The sequence below is a fragment of the Astatotilapia calliptera genome, chromosome 1 (genome assembly GCF_900246225.1).
Source record: "Astatotilapia calliptera chromosome 1, fAstCal1.2, whole genome shotgun sequence".
In the NCBI taxonomy this organism is placed as follows: Eukaryota; Metazoa; Chordata; class Actinopteri; order Cichliformes; family Cichlidae; genus Astatotilapia; species Astatotilapia calliptera.
Window position 1 is genome coordinate 18,284,894 of NC_039302.1, and position 25,451 is coordinate 18,310,344.

The 25,451-nt window shown below is 38.1% G+C and overlaps 2 long non-coding RNA genes across 2 annotated transcripts in view; one reads left to right on the top strand and one right to left on the bottom strand.

Moving 5' to 3' along the window:
- LOC113022258 (uncharacterized) overlaps nt 1–25,451 on the top strand; it is a 136,472-nt gene that overhangs the window by 9,618 nt on the left and 101,403 nt on the right. Inside the window, exon 2 of the long non-coding RNA XR_003272409.1 lies at nt 14,087–14,227. This is a non-coding gene — a long non-coding RNA (uncharacterized LOC113022258). The remainder of the gene's footprint in view (nt 1–14,086; nt 14,228–25,451) is intronic.
- On the bottom strand, nt 21,815–23,833 carry LOC113022259 (uncharacterized). Its single transcript, XR_003272410.1, has 2 exons — nt 23,659–23,833; nt 21,815–22,574 (listed from the first exon to the last, which is right to left on the bottom strand). It is a non-coding gene; the product is annotated as an uncharacterized LOC113022259 (long non-coding RNA).

The following is a 25,451-nucleotide window of genomic DNA, read 5'->3' on the forward strand; positions in this document are numbered from 1 at the left end:
AGGGTAAAAATTGCACTGAAATACAGTGTTTGTCATTTCTAATGAAAATAGAAATGTGTTACTTACATGTTGATTTACTCCCACACAGTATGATCGTATACTGAGGAAAACATGGCATATTTAGACAGGACAAGACAAGATTAAAAAACACAGAAAAAGGCAAGGTTACATTCAAGATTTAAGCATCACCCTTATAAAAATGGGGATGCTGCTGTTTCCACTGCTTTTTAATTGTTGGGGTAAACACTTACAAAGGGCCCTTACAAATTCTTGAATCCCTTTACTGGGGATACAATTGATTAGAATTACAATGAGAATTGATTTTTGTGTGTTGTAGATCCATATAGCCAGCACATCTCTTGGGGAGGTAGTGTGAAAGATTGCCTCCCCAAGTTTGACGAATATGTGGTGGCAATTGCGGCTGGCAAGGAGCCAATTGCTAATTAAAAAGCTATTAAGAGGTGTTTAAAAATGGGTGTCCTGTCTGTTCCTTGGTAACCCAGAGGAATCTGTGCCTGTGAACCTTTAGCTACACTATATTCATTTATTTATTTATTTTCTAGCTGTAAGTGCGGTACAGATTGAAGCATTGTTTGGCCTAGGGCTGCCACAAACGATTATTTTGATAGTCGACTAGTCACCGATTAATTTTGCGATTAGTCGACTAATCAGATCATCATCCATTGGACGTAAAACGTACAGCTTATTGCACCAGCATGCATCTGCTCTTATATAACGATCATTGGCTTACAGCTTTAAGTGTTTAAGGTCTGTGCTAACTAAAAATAAAGACAAGATGATAGTTTATTAAATTTTAATGAAATTTACAGATTGTTTCGGTGAAGTTTTATAAACTCCTTGCTATCTAAAATATAACGGGACACCGGAGTATATTCTCGAGCATCTCACACTTCTGATAATTAGTTGTCTGCTTGATGTTTATTCAGCTGTGTAAAAACTATAACTTTAATCTCAGCCAAACCGATTTACTCAGGAACAAATAAAATACTAAAAAAAGCCAAACAATAACATTTTTAAATTATCTAAGTGACTTATATATGTTTAACCTGAGTAGCGAAAGACGGCGGTGGGTTTGAAAACGATTTGCCGGGAGTCCGGTGTTCTCACGGGCTCTAGTGAGCTTTGCCCCCGGCTAGCTATCGAGCTAGTGGGTAACAGACGTCTCTGAAAACATCAGCGCGCTTTTAAAAATATGTGGTGTCTTGATAAACTGAGCAGATATTTGAGGTTTACACAGCTACATTCTCGCCTGAACACATGTTAAATGTTTATTTTGTGACCCAGAAGGAATAATAAGAGTAATATTAAAACTAACTAGCTGCCGCCATTGTTGGAAACTGGGCTGCGCTATGAATTCTGGGACAGAGCTACTTCTTCTTCTTCGGGGTTTAACGGCAGCTGGTAACCTTGTACATGTAGTGCTGCTATCTTCTGTTTCAGCCCGTTATCACACTCTAAAATTCTACTACTTATTCCTGCGTCTTTTGTGATCTTACAAAGCAGAGTGATCTTAGATGCGTCGACTATTAAATCAGTCAGATTTTGATAGTTGACATAATCGTGAATAGTCGAATAATCGTGGCAGCCCTAGTTTGGCCTACATCTTGTTTGCGATGCAAGGTTATCCGTTTTATCTTTGAGATGATGCTCTTCACATTCAACAAGTTTAATACAGCTTTTATATATTTATATACATATATATATGTAACAAGCCATCGTCTGATTAGGTAAAGAAAGCAAGTTATTTCAATATGGGTTTCTTGTCCACTGGTGTTCAAAGAAAAAATACCAGTTGTCTACCAAATAACCTCAGAATACAACATTTCTTTCAGACTGTGCAAGACGAGATTGACATGAGTATGATAATAAAATAGTCCACCGGCTCTTACTTATAGCTGTGTAAAAATTCTTTGCAATAGTTTCAGTGATGCACTCATTCTTTGCTTCTGCCTGGATGCCTCTTGGTAAACATTTCACGTTTTTTCCTTTTAAAATGATAGACTGAAGCAACTTGAGGACTTGTGAAAACATTTTAGTCATGAATGTTTTGTTTACCAGAAATTTTTAATCAAGATTGCCAATGATGATTCTGGTGAAAGCTTTTGACCAAATCTAAGTTAGGTTGACCTAGCTGTTAGTGATATATTATTAGGAATGTGAACAGCACTACAATCCTGAGAATGTGATGGTACTTGGTACTTGAGCGATCGTGGCTCAAGAGTTGGCAGTTCGTCTTGTAATCGGAAGGTTGCCGGTTCGAGCCCCGGCTTGGTCAGTCTCAGTCGTTGTGTCCATGGGCAAGACACTTCACCTGTTGCCTACTGGGCAGCTGTGGCTACAATGTAGTTTGCCATCACCAGTGTGTGAATGGATGGATGACTGAATGTAGTGTAAAGCGCTCTGGGGTCCTTATGGACTAAGCACTATACAAATACAGGCCATTTAATTAGCAGCTACAAAAATGGCTACAGCAAAAATAAGTGTTTTTGCTTTTCCAACAAGAAGGATACCTACAACACAGGAAAACAATGGATGATGACAATCAAAGACAACATCAAACGTGGACGTAGCTTCCAGGTCGGAAAAATTAAGCCATTTTGGAAGTGCCTAAAAAGCTGCATTCTGTCTGAAGGCCATCAGATGGCTCTAGCTCTGGTTGCAAAAAGACTAAGGTCAAAAGATAAATGACTTCATGACTTCTGTACATACATTCCTGCTGAGTTTATGGACTCATGGAGGTTTGTCTGTGATGTGAAACTGCACATTCACTGGCTAGCCATTAGCCAAAGACTAGCCACAGTCAGATCTGCCCTTTTCTTGTTGCGTCTTTCTTTTTCCTACCAGTTGGAAATGCTCAACTTGGGGCTTGAAAAACAGCATTTCAGAAACCAAAGGGTGATGTCATGGTAGCTATGGTAGCCATCTTTTATACTGCCAATGATGACAACAACTGCAGCTACTGCAGTAGGCCTGTCTCACTGATAAGAAAGGCAGTAAGAATCTACTGTGTATCTATCAATCTATGTTATTCAGTCGCCATTGGTAGAGATATCCTGACCTATATATTAGCAGGGCTCTAGACTAACTTTTTGACATGGGCGCACCGGTACGCCTAACTTTAAAAATTTAGGCGTACCGGCACAAAAGTTAGGCGCACTCAAATTTTTCAACCGCATCGCTTAACACCGCAGTTTTACATGTGCACTTTCTTTGGGGGGGGAAGTCCATACAGACAATATTAATTTCTAAATTATTAACTAACAAACTTGTGCTTAAAGTGCTTTGTCAATATTGTAGAAAATGTTAAAAACGTAATCATCATCTTGGCCTCCTCTGACGACCTGTTTGCTGCTGTCTGCTGCTGAAAGGCCGTGGGGAGAGGGGACACTTGGGCAGTGCATTTACTGCAGCATATAATGTGTTTTCTGGATACACTGTGCTTTTTCAGCATTCAAATATTGATGGCACCGTGTCAGAGCACTGGCTATGAATTTCAGACAGATCAGGCCTTAACTTAACAAAAAAGTTATCAATAGTTCTTTTCATCTTTTCTTATTACCCACAGCTACAGTACATCCACTTCTCTCAGGCCTAGGCTGCTCACTAGGGCTGAGTATCATCACTGATTTCTATAATCCATTCAATTCCGGTTCTCAAAGTCCTGATTTGATTCAATTTAGCCTCAGACAGTCAGAAATATTATAATTTTGATCATTTATCAGTACTGATACACATGAGACTTCATCAGAATTGTGAAAATCACAGCAGATGCCTTTGTGTGAAAGTAACTGAGAATAAAACACAGGAAAACATGAAGGAGATTTTCCTGGTCTGGCTTTTTATAGCAGATAACCTTAAAAATATTCTGCAATTTTGCATAATTTTAAGAAATTTAGATTTCTTCAGTATTGAACAGCAGAAATTAGGCTTTCTTGTCCAAGGTCATTTAAGTGAAAAAAGAAAAAGCGCTGTAAACAACGCTAGACTGGTGGGTAATAAGCGAATGAATAATGCAGAAAACAGATTTGAGACGGGAAACTGTTCCTGAAGTACAGAGAGAGAGAGAGCTGTGCAGGAAGTGTGATTTTTATCGTGGTGGAAGCAAAACAGCAAAAGTCAGAGGGAATTCATGACGACATTGATCAAATGTGAAGCGCAGTTTGCTGCTTCTTTTGCTGCAGGCTCGGTGAATTTTGGTTGGAGAGAGGCAAAACCTGCAGCTCAGAATCAGCGCAAAAAGACGTAAACACAGCGCGGACCCGAAGAATCGCTAAGCTCCGACAGCGTGTCCGTGTTCAGGCCGTCGGGTGAGAAAGCCGAGAAAGACGAAGTTGATTCTGATGTGTTGGGTCCGCTCCGTGTTTAGGTCTTTGTGTGGAATCCGTTAATGAATTGATATCGCTTTATTCAAGCTACTCACCTCTCTCTTCCACCTGCACTTTCAACTGGACCACGGCCAATCAGAGAGGTCCCGCCCCTGACTATCTCTGATTGGTTTAGTCCACGATAGGGGCATAATGTGTGTCTGTTGTTGACCACACGGAGAGTTACAGAGATTTTTTCTTTTGTTACCGGAACAGTTGGTCGCACCTGTGCGACCAAATATTTATTTTTAGTCGCACCACTGAAAAATTTGGTCGCATTTGCGACCAAATTGGTCGCACTCTAGAGCCCTGATTAGATTAATGACTAGCATCAGACATGGAAATATAAACTATTTAACACAGCAGGAAAATATTTGAAATGAAATTCCTAATAAAAGCCACCAGGAAAAGGTACTTTTACTACCACTCAAGAGCAGACCATTAAGGCCCAAGTAGTAGCCTGTAGTGCATCACATGGATTGACTTTACTGCAATGTCAGTGTTGAAACCATAGTTGGTGTTTGCAGTTGTCTTCTTTGTTCTCACTATCGTATTTGTTCAGCAGTGTAGTGTGGCTTCATTTCAGTCAAAGAAGGGTCATAGATCTTTTCTATCTTGTACTAAGTCCTGGTGACCTTCAAACTGCAGCTCAAGTTAGCAGTGATTATTTCCTTAACACTTATGCAGATCCCCATAGATTTGTCACCAAAAGCAATATTTTCCTGACAAAATATTTTCTTTTGATTTGAAGTATTGCATCCGTTTGGTCCCTGTTCTGTGTCCATATACTTCAGATACTACTTGTGACTTAAAAAAGAATCCTGCATCAACAGTAAAGCTAAAAATTCTGACATAGCTGGCATGGATGAACATTATTGGCCATGCCATACACCCTCCATAAGCTTTTAATCCTAGGAAACAAATATGCATTTGTGTACCCTCTCTGGATGAATGGATTATAGATTATCACTGCCAACCAGCATATGATGCCAACAGAGATTATGGCTGCTGTATGTAGAATAAAGCAGATACCACTGTTTGGGAAATTGTGGCACCATAAACTACTTCAAGGTAATGTGGCCATGCTTCAGCATTTGACACATTGAGGGTATTAGGGATTTTAGCTGTAAGGATTCTTTCTCATAAACCGGCTGGTATTTTAAAGACAGTTGAGTTTCGATTTGCCATTTTCACCCTTGTTCCCTGTTTCTGTTTTCTATTCCTATTATTCCAGGCAACTCAGCTGTGAACTGACTCAAAATGTATTTCCATATTTCCCCATAATTGCAGCATTGTTGAAATAAGACTTTCATCGTTCTCATGGAAACCCCTGAGTACACATCAAGCTGTGCAATTACTCAAAAAATAAAACCCGCTAATGTCAGAGTGGTGAAAATATCAGAGTGCACTCCCATTCCCAAAATCCAGCTGGGAAGTATTAAATTTTAACTTTGACCATGTGCATATTCACAGCCACAAGCTCTTTAAAGAAATGACATACAGCCTGTTGGCCTATTTTGGGTGGTGTCTTTGATGCTTTGTCTTCTTTTGGTGAAGCTATACTGGAGGTATGTCCAATTCACTTCCCAGTTTGACAGCACTGTTAATACCAGCATTGGTCTTTTATCTGTTTACTGTGCCACTCTCTTATCAAACCTTTAATTACTTAATTATTCTTCATTGGGTTCAATTAAAACACAATGGACTCTGCTGCTATAAAAGTCAACTACTTCTGCTCTTGCATGGCAAGATATACAAAGAATGGGAGATAGGCTGTTGCAGTTGGCCTTCTATTATGCACTTGGAATAAATGAGATTCTGTTATTCTTTGGATGAAAGTCTGGCCTTTCTGATTATTATGCTAACAGCAAATATAACATTGACTTTTATAAAATGTTCAGGCTCCTCGAGTCGAGTGAGGAATAGATTCACATACATGGCAATCAACACACCTTTCCCAAACAAAATTACTTTTTAGAAATAGAAATCGTTTTCTTTCTCTATTCATGCAAGTGATTTGTTGCGCAATGTCACCTCACTCAATAGTAGCGAGCCAGGTTTACATCAGTTTTTTTCACTCCTCCCTGGGCCTCTATCTAAATCAGTCAATTTATTTCCAAATTGCATGTCGAGTGTAGGAGCAAGGGCTTATGGCAGTATATTAAATCACAGCACTCCTACAGTATATATTTTGAGAAGGTTTAATTTTTTCCTCTTTTTTCTGATATTGATGGGGAAGCACCTGGCTTTGAGTGTCATGAAGGACACAGTGTTACAAATTTGAATCCGGTATATTCATAGAGCAAAGACAGTTGTGAAAAGTGAATGAAGTGAATTAATGGAGTCGAAACATGTTTTACAATACGGGCCAGACCTTGACTGTCTTTTAGTTGTATGGTTGCCAGTCTGCACACCTTAATTTATTAGTATGAGAAGGACAGACAATATCACTAAGGGATGCAATTTAAATTTGTGTTGCTTTTATGGACTGGCATGAAGAAAACTTCTTTCTCTGGGAGATTTGAATGTTAGTCCTTCCTAATGAATGCACGCCAGATGAATGCACTTAAGTTTGCAGTAATTAATTTTTTTCGGTGTCGGTACAGTTATATCTACATCATTTGGTTTTTGAGGAAATAGCACTGCCTAATTTTTTTTCAGATATAATGATTTCGGCATATAGAGTATGTTGTGTCATTTAATACGGATTTATTCTATGGATAATAGTATAATATTGCAGAAGAAGACCCTTGGAGGTCGTTTACTGAGCATTTACTTGTTCAGTGAAGGAGCTCTGAATCCATTGTTTGCAATACATTCATCACTTTCTGCAGCACATGTAGCAGAGTAGCAAAGCTGCTGAGCAGAATTAAGCAGTGTCTTCAGGTTAAGCTGTTTACTAGTTAGAAAATAATGAGTTTGTTGGTTTTTTTTTAATATAAATATAACATTAACATATGGTATTCATGTCAAAAATGCTCTGTTTTGTCAACTACATATCAGGGATGTACCAAGCTGATATTTGGATCAGATACTGGCTGAACACAGGCCTAGAAAGATGGATTATATATTAGTGATGGATCTTATCCATTCCGTTCAGTTCTATGTTGTCCTTCCTCACTGGAGCAGCTAGCAAAGCAAACGTTAGCAAAGCTAACATACGTAACATAACTTAAAGAAGCTAACAATAGAGGGACAGCAATTCAGAAAAATTTTATGGTGTTACACCAATTTGACATTTTTATTTTTTGGTTGCTGCACCCTGAAAAGTGAGCTGTTGTAACTGAAAAGAGCACATCGCTCTGAGGCTGCTGACTTATTTGTGGTCCCTAGGGTTAGAGTAGAAAATAAAGTGGATCTGAGGCTTTCAGGTCCCTCTTCCGTTCTACTTTTAAGATTAACTTAAAACTTTATTTTTTTTGATAAAGCCTCTAGTTAGGGCTGAATAAGACGACCCTCTACCCTCCCTCAGTTATGGTGCAATAAGTCTTGCCTTTGGGGAGTTCATTCACTCTTTTGACTCTGTCTGTTCATACACCACTTTGCATTTAATCATCAGTTATTATTGCTCTCTGGCTCTCTTCCACAGTGTGCCTCTTGTCCTGTCTTCCTCCCATCAACTCCAGACTTCCTCTCCCTGAGCCGGGTTCTGCTGGAGCTTTCTTCCTGTTAAAAGGGAGTTTTTCCTTCTCACTGTCACCAAGAGCCTGCTCATAGAGGGTCCTCTGATTATTGGGGTATTCTCTGTATTATTGTGGGGCTTTTACCTTACAGTGTGAAGCACCTATATAAATAAAATTGTCTAAACTGAAAAGATCCAATGTTAATGAGACTTTCTCTCTCACTCCGTGGCTCGTTTAGCTTATTTCTTTTCATGTTTGGTCAGGGACCGTATCCATTGATAAGGTGTTAAGCTAGAAAGATGCTGGTTTAGTGTAATTTTATGGTGAGGAGGAAGAAAAAAAACTACTGTGATTTTTAGTAACAACACGTTGCTCTCCAATGATCCTCATTTTGATCCAGAGCAAGACGAGTGTAAATAACTTGGACGAATAACACCAGTGCATTATTTATTATATCACTATATTTATAGTGGGCCTGCTTTCACTTGCCAGTTCACTAATCAATGTCAAAACTCAGTAAATGTTTATAATTTGACTATATACATTTCTTTTTCATAAGTTAGTAAAACTGCTTAAGTTAAGCTTGATTTTTCCTTGCACATAAAAGAATAGATATCAGTCTCTTCTCACAGTGAGATACAGATTATTTGTTTAAAACTGCGTGGGTACTTGATAACTGCAGACACACACACATACACACAGTGTATTGGTATAGATATCAGATTGGAACTGGAAAATGCTGGATTGGGCCATGCCTAATTGCTGCTCAACAAACACGAAGGTATTCTCTGTTATTTTTGATCTTAGTTAAATTACACTGTGGGCTGAGCTGCAGTTTTATTTTCCCTATTTTATCCCTATTTTTTCCTAAATAATTAATAATGAATAAATAGTAATAATTTCCTACAAATTATTTTTTTTGCCCAAATTCACAGCTGTTTTGTACTCTTATTTTTTTTTAAACCTACTAACATGCATGAGAACATTTTAACAATAGTATCTGCATGTATGGCTCTCATGGTTATTGAGAGTCATACATGCAATGCAACCTGAATATAACCTAAAATTATATCATGATATTTCAGGAAAATTGCAATAACTATATTCCTGATGAAGCAAGAAAAACAAATACTGAACAATGTTTTATTGATGTTTTCCATTTGCATGCAGGCACCAGCTTGTAAGTAAATTAAGGGCATTTTCCATCCTTTTCTAATTAGCAGTAGAGCAATAACAGTGACATGGTATAAGTCAAATGTGAGCACAAAAGTAGTCTAGGCAGTGTTTTTCCTGGAAATTGTAATTAAAAGTATAACACGATTGCTTAACACTTTAGCTTTGTACTAACTGAAGTACCTTAGTCTTGTAACTCTTCAGGAACTGCATAATATTGTCACACAACAAACCTGAGAAAATATTTCTACCTTTCTTGTCTTCTTGTTTGCTCTGTCATATGAGTGCAGCCAGCGACACTCAGTCGATTCATTTGTTTACATCTGGGTCACACATCACCAGCTGCTAATATGTCCTGCTATATCCTGGCCTTACACCTTTAGTTGGAACACTTTTCTTGCACTACTGTGTACTACTCAGCACTGTGCTTTGTTGGAGGGTATTGAAGTAGCTCCTTTTTTAGATACTAGATTTATTTTTTGATAACATGTAGCTCTCGCTCTCAGACAAGCCCGGGCTTGTCTGAGAGCGGGTTAAAGGGCAATGCACTACAGAATCCAAAGGTGCAATGTTATAGCAATGATATCATGGTATGCCATTTATATATAATGTAAAAATGTATATGAGTGAATAGACTTTTAACAGGGCAGAGAGTTTTACTTATTATAATGGGAAAGGCACAAGTGAAATGCATTTCATTAGCATGGTTTAGTTCCTGTCTGGGTAAGCCATGCCAGTAAGCCAGACTGCACATACCAGGACTCTGGAACCAACTCAGGTTGGTTTTAATGTTAGACCTCTGCTTTGCCTGCTATGACAAGCCAAAATGTCTGGTGTGAAAAATGATGATCGTCAAAAATTCTTAAAGCCCTATCATTAGATGTCTTGTTTTATCAAAGTAAAAGCACAACATTGTAATAACATTTTGGTAAAGTAAATTAACCAGCTTTCAAAATATGTGCCTGTTAAATTTCTTTTGAGTAAGTAGGCAATTGTTCATTTTGCAACATGTTTAAAATGGTCTTGTTATTGCTGTATGTTATATATTGTGTGTCAACCTTCTCTTAGATGGCAGGATGAAGGAGATAGTGAAGAGGCTTCGAGCACTTTTGCCTACAGAGCACACTGTACAAAGTAGCATTTTTAAAGCTGCTAAGTTTAGCTAACATCCCTTTCTCTTGTTCATAAGGGTTGTCTTTCTGCATTTGGGTGACAAATTATTTCTCTCTCTTTGGCTGTTTTGTGGTGTAAATTAACTGGTGATTTTATGCAGTTAAAATTTGTGATTGGACGAAACAGCTTGTGTTTTTGAGAAAGTTGTTGATCAAAACCTGGTGTGGATCAAAGAAATGGAGCAAGACCAGGTTTCTTCTTCCAAAGGAACTTTTTCTTTGTTTGTGGTCAGAAAGCATGCAGACGATTTAAGCATGATAATAACTAAACTACTAATTAAATGTGAATAAATTCTTTGTAAACTCTTCTGGGATGAAAGAAAGGAGAAAAAAAAAAGCAGTTTCCTTGACCCCAATGGTGAAGGCATCCTACAGCTGTGCCATTTTCCTGGCACAGTTTCAGTTCATTTGTCCCTTTCAGAGGAAAGGGTCGCCACACATGAGTACAAAGTTTATCACCTTTATCTGGTGATGAAGTGTCTCTTTATTTCCACGATGACAGCATCCACATCCAGATGGCACGCGGGGTAACTGACTGTTTTTCTGAGAATTAAAAATTACAAGAATTATATGTTGTGGCCTTCACGGTTACAACATCTCAACCCAGCTGAACACAAAGGTCCAAAGTCTAGAGAGACTTTAAACCTTTGTGTTAGACGGGACTCTGCATGTCTGAATATCTTAATGTAGTGTGGTGTTTCACTAAGACACTAAGACATTGTTTTTTTTTTATTTAATTTGTCATTCATCTGCATGTGGACTCATGTTGCACTTGAATGCAATGACTTTACTCTCATATGTGACCCTTTTTCTGTATATTTCTCTGCAGAACACACAATTTTCAGTTGTTTCATAACATGGAGTTGAACTGCAGACTAGTGCAGTGATGAAGATTACAATTAGTGCTTTGTGACTTCACGTTTACTCCTCTTTGCTTAGTGTGCATAGAGAAGTATCACAACTAAAAAACAGCAGACAAGTTTCAACATGCTGCCAGAGGTTAAAAATTTCAAGTTACTCAGGTGGTTTGATTTTTACTGCTGAAATTTACAAAGTTCATTGTGTCGCATATATGCACTTCATTTTAAGTATTAAATAGCAGCATGCCTCCCCTGTGTGTTTTAGGCACCTTGAATGCCCTTAACCAGCACTAATAGGAGATAATGATTGGTGCTCAACAAAAAGAGAGATTCATTTTGAATTATTAACAAGTTAACTTTGTAGTGGAGGCGCTTTATCCCTGAGGACAAACAGCCCAAATGTTTGCAAAATATAATTAAGCCGAGGCATCTTTAAATGTCATTGCTGCCTGTGCCATGTTTCAAATTGTTCTGCATCAACAGAATTTAACGAGATGGCTAAGGAATCCATTTCCTGCAAGCATGTGATAAGCCACACATACAGTGGAGCACTTTCATTGATTGCCAAAATAAAGCATTTTGTATGCAAATGGGGGAATGGAGTGGCTAAGCTGATTCAGCCTCATGGACACCAAATAATGGTCTTTACAATTAATACTTTTACATGCTATCCATTGAAAATTTCATCTTCCATTTAATGGCTCTAAAACATTTACACATGCCCAGAAAAGAGGGGAAACTGCGCTGTGTTCCAATGGATTAATATGAAAGCCAACAAACAAATAAAGCCATGCATCCCTCCCTCACCCCCCCAGAGTACTGGTCCCTTTCCTGTCGTCTCATGCTCCTGCACATTTTGGATTAACAGATAATCTTTGAACATGAAGGAAGGTCTGCTAACCCCGAGGGGGTGAGATGTAGTGAGTGAAAGAGAGCACAGGATTGGAGGCAGTGCTGCATTGTTTGAATGTAATGTGCTTGTCTTGTTCTTGTAAACATGAGGCTGTTTTTGTAGTGGTGATAGAGCTTTAAATGCTTCTCCTTTCACTATTGCAGGTTGTGTCACATTGAGACCTACAGGTCTACATAGATAAAGGGTGCTACACGGACAGGAGGTAGACCACCATTCGGAAGGTTGGGGGTTTGATCCTTGGCCCTTACAGTCTTCATATTCAAGTGTCCGTTATTCCTGTATCATTTATTATGGAAAATATTTTGGCTCCTCCTGGTTCTAGCCTTTGTGTTGTGTCCTGGTTGTGTCAATGTTGTTTAACTTGTAAGCCAGAGTCCAAAATTGCCAAAATATTCCAACTGCTCCCCTTTTCTCAAGTGGTCGCCACAGCAGACTGATCTACATATTTGATAAGGCAGATTTTTACACTGTTTGCCTTCTCCGTATGGTCTCTAACTAGGGATCTTTTGTGTTTTTGGTGGTTTCGGTTCATCTATAGAAGTAATTTTACCTAGAGACTGAGTGCCACATGTTAAACTCTGGAAAACAGCGCCCACTGGAAGGAATAGCAGTCCCACATTTTGCAGCTGATTACCTTTAGCTGACTTAAACTATTAGATTTCACAAAGTCAGAGAATCATTTAAGCACCCTTTGTTAGCGCTGTCAGAAAATGAATGGTAACTATGTGTTAGCAAGCCTATGTAGTTAGCATTAGCATGATTTGAACATTTAACAAGCATTCTTCAGAGATTTTGGTCCATATATGATGATAGTATCACACAGTCGCTTCAGATTTGTTAGCTGCACATCCATTATATTAATATCCTATTCCACTACATCCCAAAGTTTATGCTCAATCTATTGGATTACAGAGCATTATCATTCCCATCGCATAACATACCAACGATTTGTCACGCCGCTAGGCATCTCATAGCAATGCGACAGGTACCCTTCCTCATGGATTCTCAATTGAATCCAATAGAATGCTGCTTGTGGCGGTAAGACACGCTTCAAGCACAGGCACCAGCCGTCCATGCCAGCCCTAACCCTAATCTTAACCCTGTCTTTCGTCGGTATGTTATGCGTTGGGATGAGAACATGTTGTGGATTAAGACCTGGTGACTGTGGAGGTCATCTGAGTTGAGCTGGAAGCAGCCATCGGAAGATAGGTATACTGTGGTTATAAAGGGATGACATGGTCAGCAACAATACGGTACTGTGGAGTTTAAACAATACTCAGTTGGTAGTAAGGAGGCCAAAATGTACCAAAACATATCCCCCACACCATTACACCACCAGCAGCCTGAATCATTGATACAAGACAGGTTAGATCCATGCTTCCGTGCTTCTGACCCTACCATCCAAATGTTGCAGCAGAAATCAGATCAGCCAGTATTTTGCCAACCTTCTGTTGTCCAATATTTGTGGGTCCATGCAAATTGAAGCCCCAGTTTCCTGTTCTTAGCAAACAGGAGTGGTCTTCTGCTGCCTTAGCTAATCTGATCGATATGTTGTGCATTCAGAGATGCTCCTCTGCATAGCATGGTTGTAAAGAGTGGCTTATTTGAATCACTGCTGTCTTCTTGTCTGCTTAAGGCAGTGTGGCCATTCTCCATCAACAAGGTTTCTCTACATGCCTAAATGCACTGAGCTGCTACCAGGTGATTGGCTGAGTAGATATTTAACTCAGTGCCAGGTTTCTTGAAATATTCAATTTAGGTTGTTTTTTAGATCTTTGTGAATAATTTTACCCTTTGTAATAACTCTTGTAAATTATTGTAAGCTTTATTTATGGTTTAGTGTTGTCTGTCAAACTATATTCAATATTTAACTGTCAGACCTCATCTGCTGTCCCTCTTTATCCCCCCTTTTGCTCCCGAAGTGTGTCATTCTCAAAATTTGAACCCTGTGTGTTTTTAGAGCCAAGGACAGCAGCAAAAACTGTTGACAGCAGTGTTTGAAGTAAATGAGAAAGCTGAGCCCTTCAAGAGTTACTGAAAGGCGACGAGAGTGCAAGATGGGCAAGAAGAACGATGATGATGGGGCTGACCTTCTGATCAGGTAAGTGTGAGGAGGCCTGCGGACAGAATCCCCTCTCTGCTGCCCAGGCTGGAATTTTGTGCTTGAGAAGTGTTTAACTTTCTCAAATCCCAATTGCACTCAGTGGGGAGTGTTCTCTTTCCCTTTGCCCACAGGTTTAGTGACTGCCCTCATGTGTGGGCCTGAGTAGGAGGGGGTGGGCATTTGGAGGCTGGGGATCAATAGCATGGCAGCTTGTCTGTTTAACAGAAGTAAAGTAAAGCTAGAAGAGAGGGAGTGGGGGTGAGATAGTGAAGGCTATAGATATCTGAGTGGGAATTATCCATGACACCTTGGCTCTCAAGCTGCAACCTTTAAGCACATGATTTAGGATCACCTCCATTTGTGGGATAGCCCTCGCACACTCAGCACATTCAGTCCGAGCCATTGTGCTCTGTTAGCTCTCACAGCTGAAAGCCATTGTCAGTTATTTGTTTAGAAATGCTTTTACTGTGAAACCCTGCTACCTCCATTGTTTTTGTCAGGGAAATTTAATATTATTGCTGCCTTCTTTGGTTTCACTTAGTTGTCAAAAAGATGTGGAAAATCTCTTTTAAGCCATACCAGTCCATCCCAGCCTCACTTTTCAGCACCACTGAACTGAAGTTGTTCAAGCAATATATATCCTTTCTAATAACCTCCATTCACTGTGAAAAAGGTGTCAATAAACTGACATGTTAAAAACAAATGCAATAGCCTTTATCTCTGTGAAATTTTACAACCTTTGCTTCAAACAGAGACAAAAACAAACACTCAGCTTTCATGTTTTGCCTTATTTTTTAAAAGGGGACAACCTTGGCTGAGACTGAAAATGTTGGCTTTCAAAAGGTTGACATTCAACTACTGTAGATATTATGATGGATACATGAGATGGAGCACGTTAATGGAAAATGACGATGTCACGGTTCATCTTCCGAATTCAGGCACATTAATCCACCAGTGTTATGGAAAACGCTGATAAAAAAAATAAATGCACTGAATCTTTGTAACAAGTTGCATCAATTTCCCTTTTGACTGTCAGTGAATGAAGATTTCTTAACAGATTGCATTATTTACTTTGCTCAGAAAATCACAGAGCTGTAAAATCCTTGCTAGCATATTTCTTGATTTCTGGAAGAGATCCCAACAAAGGCATTTTAAATGTCATTGGGCTGAAATGCCCTATAGTGACAACTTCGCTTTCATCATACCTACGTTAATTAAACTTGGCTTTAGCAAAGACTTTGACACAGTCATTTGTGTATGCATGAGTGGTTCTATCTTCGCCTGCTTTTTGATGATAGGTTGATGCAGTATGTTGGTGAAAATAGCTTGAAGTAATCTGAATGTTTGAGAAACTTATATATATATATATATATATATATATATATATATATATATATATATATATATATAATGCATGGAGAGAGAGAAAGAGAGCAGAGCCAGGGACATGGCGAGTTTTTTGATGAGCAGTATTAGATTGACTGGCTTGATAAAATCAATCATAGAGGCTTTTAGAAAGGATGAAATGCTTTTATGTGTTTAAATTAAAACCCAGCTGATAGGATTTTAAGATTTATGCAGATATTTGGGTATTTAAATATCCAATATATTGACCAAGATTTTTTTACTTAGGTACTCTAAAAAAGTAATACATTACATGTTACTTGTTAATTTTCTTACGTTACTTTTTGCTCACTGGAAAAAATAATTTGTTACACTGCTCTTACATTATTTTCACATTATTCCATAAATGATCCATAATTACCAGTTAACAATATAAACCTCAACAAATAACTGTCTTAATGAGAACACGCGCACTCTTTCTTTTAGTGTTTAGTTGTGAAAACAAAACAGAGTTGAAATACTAAGAGCCAGTGAAACATCTGCAACAATTCTGTTTATGACTGCCTTTGTTACCTTTTGAAGATCAGGCTGTGGCAGCTCGGCTGGGCATGGCAGTTTTAACATTACTCGTGGTTCTTGGCTAGCTTTGTGTTAGCATGCTTTGTTTTCTATAATTCAGTTGTTTCTATCCTGGAGGCAGTTTGCACATTGCCATCGCACTCTTGTCCTTTTGTGCAATAAAAATATGTGTTACTGAACAATGTAATGTGATTTTAGTAACAGGTTACTTTGGAAAGCAGCACACCCAAGCTAGGTATTGAGTTAATAACCAGCTTCGTTTGACGACTTCCTGTGAAGTGAATCCAGATAATAGAGGGATATCCTGGATATGTTGAACTTGCTTTGTGGTACAAGGCCCAGCTAGTTGTTAGTAGCGTTCCAAACAAATACACAGAGATGTTGCCCTCTAGTGGACAAACTATGCAATGAATACTCAAAACATGGTCAAAGGGTGTTTCTCCCACATCTTTTTTTTACTTTTTAAATTTTGATTTATCATCAGTTATAAATGCCAAAACCGATATCTCAGCAAATAGCTAACATCGGCGCAGTATATGGTAACAAACAGTATAAATTAGTGGGATTCACACCTGTATATTTAATCTGATAGTAAGTATTTAGAATTTAAAAGTGTAATTGTCACTAAATCAGCGATTGTTGTTGTTGACAGCAAAAAAAAATATAAGCTGACACTTAACTCTTTGTAGATTTAGATGTGGCAAAATTCCTTGAGATGGTTATTGAAACTGGAACCAAAATAATGAGCCGGCATTTTCCAATTGTAAGACGAAGCATATTTAGCAGTGCTGTGAATTACATTTCTTAATGTGTGCTAAACAGAAAAGCATTTGGACCGGGAGCCTCACAGAGCAGATGTACAAAAAGGCTTACTCGGACATCTCTCGATTCCATGTACTTGTTGAATAAAACATCTGTCTCATGCACAAGGTAACGACAGTGAGAGGGCTTGTGTTTGCAGAGATGAAACTCCCCATCCTCCTCTATGCCCACGAGAGTTTAGCCTTGATGCATTTTACACCAGCCTAAAAACCTGCGTTGACAAGTTATCTGTGACCTGTGGTGAGAGCGGGAGTGGCTGCGGTGAAAATCAATCTTCGCCTCTTCTCTCGCCTTGAATACCAGCAGAGCAAACAAACAGGCCTAAACAATACGATATATACCACATATCAATTACACTAAATGCCTCAGTATCTATACTTCACTGTCCCAGGCACACACCGGTTACAAGGCACACACGCTGCTGTAAGACGATAATGGTGTTGCATTGTTCCTCGCCATCTGGGGGACTGATAAGGCCTGCCTGTGCATAGTTGATAATGAGAGCAGGCAGAGGAAAAACTGAGTGTTAAACATTTCCTTGGCCCATGAAAAAGGTTCCATTAAGTCCACTGACCCCAATTGAATATTAATGAGCTAATTAACGGATTTATTGTTATGCGCAATTTCTGGAGGGGCGATTTTTTTCAAGTGCTATTATTTTTTCTAATTATTTTCTGTACTTTTTATAATTGAATCTTTGTAGCTGCCAGCATCCTGTTTGTGCCTTGGCAACAAGAAAAAAAAAAGCAGCTGGCATCTGTTTTTCCTTCTTTAAGCTCGCTGTAACCGCGACAAAAACAAAACAATGTCCGAATGTTTTGATACAAGCGTGCGTTAGTCATCACGGCTACTCCCTGAGCTTTCGTTAATGCAACGCAGTTCCCAAAATGTTGGTCTGTAAGAGCGGCTTTGCTTCTGTTTTTTAGAAATGCGCAGCGTAAGAGATGTTCAGGTGTTGGATTACAAAAGTGCAATTACTTGGTTTGGTGCAGGCTGCACTGCATGCATGCACTTGACAAAGGTTTAAATGGGGCAGTGACAGCTGTGCTTGATAGATAGCATAATCAGCTGATGTAGAGGATGCACTGAAGCAGTCCTCTGTGGACAGCGAGAGACTATAGCCGGCTACTGAGAGAAATGGTAACCTTGGGAGGAATGAGTGCTTATAATTTATTTAATAGATACATGGACTGCAAAAGTAAATTGTTATCTTAATTATGTGATTGTTATTACATTTGTATACCCGCGCTGCATTATTTATTGCATTGTATCAAGCCAGCTTGTTTTGATTTTATTTTCTGAAGCTCAACCATTTCCACACAAATTCACCCCAAACTGTTTTGAATTAAAAATAAATCTTGAGGATGATGAATGCCTATAGGATCTCCCTTTGGAGACAGACCCGTGATGTACCACAGGGATTACATCTTTGAGTTCTTCTGGAACTGCCTGGGGGCGCAGGCAGCCTGATGTCATGAAGTAGCATACGAATAACACGGCAGTTTAGTTAAATTGCTTTGCCTGTTATCACGTGTCACGTGCATGCAAATGCATGTTCCATAGGTCCTGATGAAGCGCTGGGAAGCTGCGGGGAGAAGAAATTAGCGCTGTCCCGCACTTAAAAACAGCACCTCAGTTTGAAAGCCGTGAATAAGGAACAGCCGGGGCCATTCTGATAACCTTTTTGGATAAGAGGAATATAATTATTATTATATTTTGCAGTGTGCATGTTTGCCTAATTCTGTTTATGGCTTAAACTCAATTCTAGCTTAATAAAACCATCAATTTCTTTTGGTTACTTCACCAATATAACTTAGAGTAATGAACTCATTTTGCTGTTGTATGGAAATTTTGTCTCATTACAATAATTTTGCCTGATCCACTCGGCGGCCGATATTAAGAGTAAGGCCCTACAGTCATAGACTGGGTTATTATGCTATACATCACAAAGTGCATTAGGCTCATAAAACCTGTCAACAATGAGGTTGGAAAGTTTGCATGCAGCCCAGCAGGTTAATATATTTCCTCCAAAGACTGACTAGAAGTGTCCAATCTATTGCCACTTTACTCCAGATTCATGACCCATCACCGCTTTTTCACTCAGTACTTACCCTTCATCGTTTCCCATCAGATCAGCTACTCAGACTGTTGTAATTCCTATAATGAAGATTTGATATATATTTTTTAAAGATTAGGGGAAATATATTTGGTTACTAGAGAATAAGTGAAGATTTTTTTTATTTAAAAAAAGAGTGAAATTAAATCATGGTCCATCTTAAGCAATGTTTGGTTCGTTCATCCTCTAAGAGTCCCTAAAAAAGCCTTGATCCTGCATCTGGATGCTATACTGATGATTAAGCAGTTGTTTGTTTTTGTGAAAGCTTTTCTGCATCAAACCTAATGTATGTTTTGGAACACTTAAAATATTTAAGATTTAATATTTAATGCTCCTAGTGGCGGAGACACATTGTGAGGTTTAAATGACTACGGAAACACATGCATCCAGAACTTTCAAACAGCAATTCATTATCATTTTAACTACATCATTTCAGCGGTGAAAGCAACTCCTTATTGCATATTTCGAAGTTGTGTAGGAAATATGCATTCCATTTTCCTATAACTGACATCGCTTGATGGAAGTCGTGATTGCCCGCATGGTTGGCAAGTGAGTTGTAGTCACACTTATAAAGAACCAAAGTGGGGACAAAGATCAAACAACAGCGCATGGTAATTGTTTTGCAAACTGCATGTCAGCATGAATGTGTTGCGCTGAAAGAGCCTTGTTTGCACAGCACTTTGAGGCATCAAATGCAGTTCTGAAAAGCTCGATGTTTTTCTTGAAGAGGGTAATCTTTTGTAACAATCAATTACGATACATTTCCCCCTTTGTCTAGGCACTAATAGCTCCTGTCTGAGCACATGGTGAGGCATGTCTAGTAAATATACACTGTTTTCCTTTTAAATGTCTTATAATATGCATGGGGAACACAGAAACACACTATGACAGAGGGATTGAGCATTAAAGCTGTAGAAGCAATTCAGCTGAGTTTCTCAGTCTAAGAAATGAGAATGGAGCAGTTTGTGGCTTTCCTCCCATTAGCCAGATTGAATTACTGTGTTTTACTTTTAAGGGCCATCTGTTCTGGTTTAATTCATATTTCTAAATCTGTTGTGTGTGTGTGTGTGTGTGTGTGTGTGTGTGTGTGTGTGTGTGTGTGTGTGTGTGTGTGTGTGTGTGTGTGTGTGTGTGTGTGTGACAGAGAGAGAGAGATGGGTGGTAACCAATTTTTTGCTGAAAATAAAATGAGGTCTTAAGACTATTGTGGAAATGTTGCAGTTTGCAAGCTTCTCAAGGCAGCTTTATTGGACAGTCTTTGCCATAAGCTGCTGCATGGTAATATGGCTGCATTGAAAACTACAATATCTGTAGTCAACAAATTACCCTTCTAAAAGATGTTAATTAAAAGACAGCCATCACATTTGCAATTCAGCACAGTGCACGGGAAGATTTGTCCCATTTTTCTCTCAGATACCAAAAGGATGCAGAGCTACATAGATACTCAAAGATAGATGGATGTGATGTTGCTGTATATTCAATTGCTTACAACCCTTTATTCTGACTTTTTCGGGAGCTTTTACTCCAAACCTCCTGATTTATTACTATACTAAAATACTTACAGTTGCACTAAAAAAAAACCCCAGTAAATTGCATGAAAATGGCCTTTTTCAATCTTTGAAGCCATGAGTTAAGAAAAAAAGATAATAATAATAATAATAATAATAATAATAAATTTTATTTATGAGCGCCTTTCAAGTCACCCAAGGACACTTTACAATAGGATAAAACACTTAGTAAAACAATGGCAGAATAAGAACAATAAAATACAAGCACAAGATAAAATGAACAAACAGTGGATTCACAGTGAATATGCAGATTTGAACAGATGAGTTTTGAGTTGGGATTTAAACTGGGGGAGAGAACCAATATTTCTTATTTCAGGGGGCAGAGAGTTCCACAGCCTGCACTCTAAGAAATAAAATGTTGCATTTACTCCACCCAGTTATGTCAACCGGTTCCACATAACTGGGTTAGTGAAATATAAAATGTATGATACACTTAATTTGAACAACAAATTTTAAGTACATCTTTCAAGCTTTGGCTAATTAAATGCAAATCACAAGAATGGTGTTGTATTAACTAAATATCATAATGTTGATCTAACTAACATGTTGACTTAAATTGACAACACTAAATAAAATCTACTCAACCAAAACAAGCCCTACTTACTCTATAAAATAAGATGTTGCATTTACTCCACCCAGTTATGTCAACCGGTTCCACACAACTGGGTTAGTGAAATCTAAAATGTATGACACATTTAATTTGAACAACAAATTTTAAGTACATCTGATAAATTGACTAACCCTAAACGAGCTCTACTGAAACTATAGGATTAAATTACTTACTCTATTTAAAGTAAATTGAATAAATCAAACACAATTTTATTCAGTTAACCGAACTTTAATAACACTTGGTGTAAAATGTGCTGAAGCAAACTTTGAGCTGTTCAAAATTCTAGATCAATGCCTTTTTCCTAAACAAAAATATCTTCACATATATGCAAGTGCATATTAAGTACAGGAAGACATAATGCAGAATGTTAAAATCAAGTTATTAAAACTGGAAAGTGTTGTGATTCCAACATTTTTAACATTAACATGACTTAATTTAAACTTGCTTCGGGTACAATGGAAAACTCACAATACAGTCCTATAAACAACAAGTAGAAATGACTTTAGTGGCATTTTTGTCCATATTTAAAAAACCTTTTTTTTCCCCAAAACTTAAAATGAAGTCCAAACTTAGGAGCAGTCTTGTTCAATGTAGCTGGATGGTGGTAAAAGTTCAACATGAACAAAGCATGCCAAAAGGTATGAGGCCTTGCAGAAGTTCTTGCGGAATTCAAACTGAACAGTTTATAAAGTGCAAGGAGATGGGTTTGAGAATCTTGTAACCAGTTCAGTGTCCTCTATAGTTCAGTGCAGGCTGTTTCACTCAAGCAGTTTGTTTTTCAGAACTTGCACCTTCATGGATAGGTTGTTCCCATCCAACTCCATCAGCACCTTCTGAAGAAATTCAAATATGTATTTCAGGTGCTTTGGGTACCTCAGATTTAGACTGTAGATTAGTCCAAGCAGGAGGGCACACCCCTTTGCCACATCACTAAGAGCTTTCAGCACAGTGTATCCTTCTATGATGACACCAATGTCCTCAGGTGTATCTGCAGAGTCTGCTCCTTCATGTCTGACAACACAGACTCCTAAAGTCAGCTGCTCCGTTTCTCTTCTTGCACTAAGATCCATATCCTTAAAATGAAAACAAAGGGGGGAAAAAGTTACTTGCATATAGATACATATGAACAAATGAGCCCACCTTCAATTTACTATCCCAAATTAAAAAAACCAAACAAACAAACAAACTGATCTTTCCCCTTTTCTAACTTACCAAGAATTCCTTGAACAGGTCATCTGGCTTTTTATTTAAGTAGACACAGATAGTTTTTAGGACTCATTCCCGTCGAACATCAATGCTGATATTCTGGTGGAGATAAGAACTCAATGTGAGACAAGATTTTGGTTCTTTTCCACCTCTTCCCAAACCAAAGTCAAAAATATTAACAGATGAGTGATTAGCGATGAGTAATTAAACAATGTTTGACAACTCACATTAGTGACATTCAGTGAGGTTAATGATTGGTTAGGCACTGATTCTTCTGAGTCAGATCAACAAATATATGAACACAAAACTAGAAGCTTTTCATTTTTGACTATACATGAAAGCTTTCACTTTTGCTTTAATCAATTCTAGACTGTTCAACAATATAATTATTAATTGTACCCCTAAAAATGTTAAAATGAAATAGAAGATTAGAACTCGGCAATATGGATTCAAAATCCTATCACAATATTTTCTGGTATTTATTACGATAACAAGAGTTACAATAAAAGATAACAGTAACCACAATCACATCTGAGCCACTTTTGTTGCATCTACTGACAGACAGAACTAGCTGACCAACATAAAATGAAGGGGGAACACACAAATTGTCACTTTGATAATCAATGGAACTGATACAAGGAGTTAAATGCATTACATATAGCTGTATTACACATAATGCTGCATTTTAATGACACAAGATAAATGCATGTCTTACACTTTAATCACTGATATTAACACTAAACCAGATATCAACACGGGGTAGAATTCCTTCAAACAATGTAGCAACTTATTTGATGCATGTTTCTAAAATACACTATACATATATTTCATTCTTCAAACGGATCGGATCGCTGGCGCTCCTGGTGCTCATTACTGACACCAGGGAGCATGCGCGGTAGATGTTGGGAGTAATTTTAAAGCTGCAGTTCTTAGTAGGCAAGTTGCAGCTTAACATGAATCGTAAAACATTTTGGGAAATTACACCGAAGTGGGCCCAATAATATTTGTTAAATGCCTGACTAATAACACCTGTGAGAGGCATACAAGCTAGAATGCTAAAAAAAAAATTACCAGACATCATTTGTTTTAAAATAAAACATACAGAAGTACTCCCGAAAATGTCGGATGTTTATCATTTAGTACACATTAACCAAATATGTCATCCTTAAATGGTTGTACTTACCAAATAATCCTCAAATGGCAATGGATTTTATCCAGGCTTCTGAGCATGATGCAAGTTTCGGTTGAAAATGGCAGTTGTTCAAACTTCCACACTGCACATGTGCAAACTGAGAAGTACGGAGAGCCTGTTAGGACAATCCTCTTCAAATTAAAGTGCTGTTCATTTTAAATGAACTTTTTACGTTGAATTTAATGTACTGCATTTTGTTGTATTGAAATATTGTGTTATTAATTAAAATTAAAACAATATCCTTGTGTTTAGAGTTAAAAATCAATTGTGACATTAATTTTAACATAAAACGTTTACATAATGCTTCCCATGGTGGTGAGGCGGAAGGAAGGTACAGTAAGCTGGATAGAAGAAGAAGAACGAAGTGAACGGGCAGAACAAGTGGTGGTTAACAGGTCAGAAAGGTAAGGAGGAGCGAGGTTATGAATGGCCTTGAAGGTGAGCAGAAGAAGTTTGAAAATTATCCGGAATTTCACAGGGAGCCAGTGAAGTTCCTGAAGAACAGGGGTGATGTGCTGGTAGGAGGGGGTTCTGGTGATAATGCGAGCAGCAGAGTTCTGAACCAGTTGAAGCTTATGGAGGGATATTTGGGGGAGACCATGCAGAAGAGAATTGCAGTAGTCAATACGGGAGGTAACAAGACTATGTACAAGAATGGACGTAGACTGGGTGGAAAGAGAAAGAAGCAATCTGTTAATGTTACGTAGATGGAAGTAGGCAGAACGGGTGAGATTATTGATGTGAGATTTATAGGAAAGTGAACTGTCTAGGATGACACCAAGGCTCTTAACCTGAGGAGAAGGGAAAACTGTGGAGTTATGATTAAGATTTAAGATGACATCCTCAAACAAATTACACATAAAAGTGATTACTGACGTGACATTTTGTAGTCAGTTTCACAATTTAAATAAATAGAAACACAGAGAAAGTTAAACATTGGAATCGGGGGTTCTGAATGAAGTGTCAAAGACAGCCTTAAAGACTGAACTATATTTGAAAGTGTGGACTAGAGATTTGTCTTCTCTTTGTTGCTGAAGTGTGCGGCATCATCAGTATATAAAGATTTAATTTACTCAGAATAAATCCTAAATGCCCCCTCTCCCTGCATGAACTCAAGTGACAGTAAATAAATAAACAAAACAAATGAATGCCATTAACTGAAGCCTTAACATAATGCTGTTGTCATGCATTTATATTGAATTTCAATATTTTACAATGGATTTTGTAATACATTATTGAACAAATTGATCAAAATTAATGTATATGTTTTTCACACCAGCTTTGCCTGTTGTACAACATCTGTTATCTGCATGATAACAGATGTTGTACATGTGCATGTGCACTCCTGTGTACAAATCAGCATCATCTTCTATCTCATTCTCGCTGGCAGGTTTGAGTATGATGTTTTGTGCCCTTCTCCTTTGTTGACAATCCATAACCATAAACCTAAACCAGTATCCAAAACTCTGTGTCTGTTGTAGATTCTAGACTGTAGATAAATTAGCAGACCATATCCACATATTGTGGATCTAACTGGCTGCTTCTTAAAGAGTTGACTGACAAGGAAGCGGACACCTGGGTAGTTGAGCTTTGCTGATAGATTTTGTTTCACAACAATCATTAAGAATTTGCTGTGATAAATCATTACTACTGTATGCCTTCGTACTTTATAGGAGTTAAAAGTTTGATCAATAGAAACGGTTTATCATGAAGGCTTATGCCATCAGCACGGTTGAAATCATTTTCATATTGTTACCTTGAATTCTTGGAGAGACAAACATGTT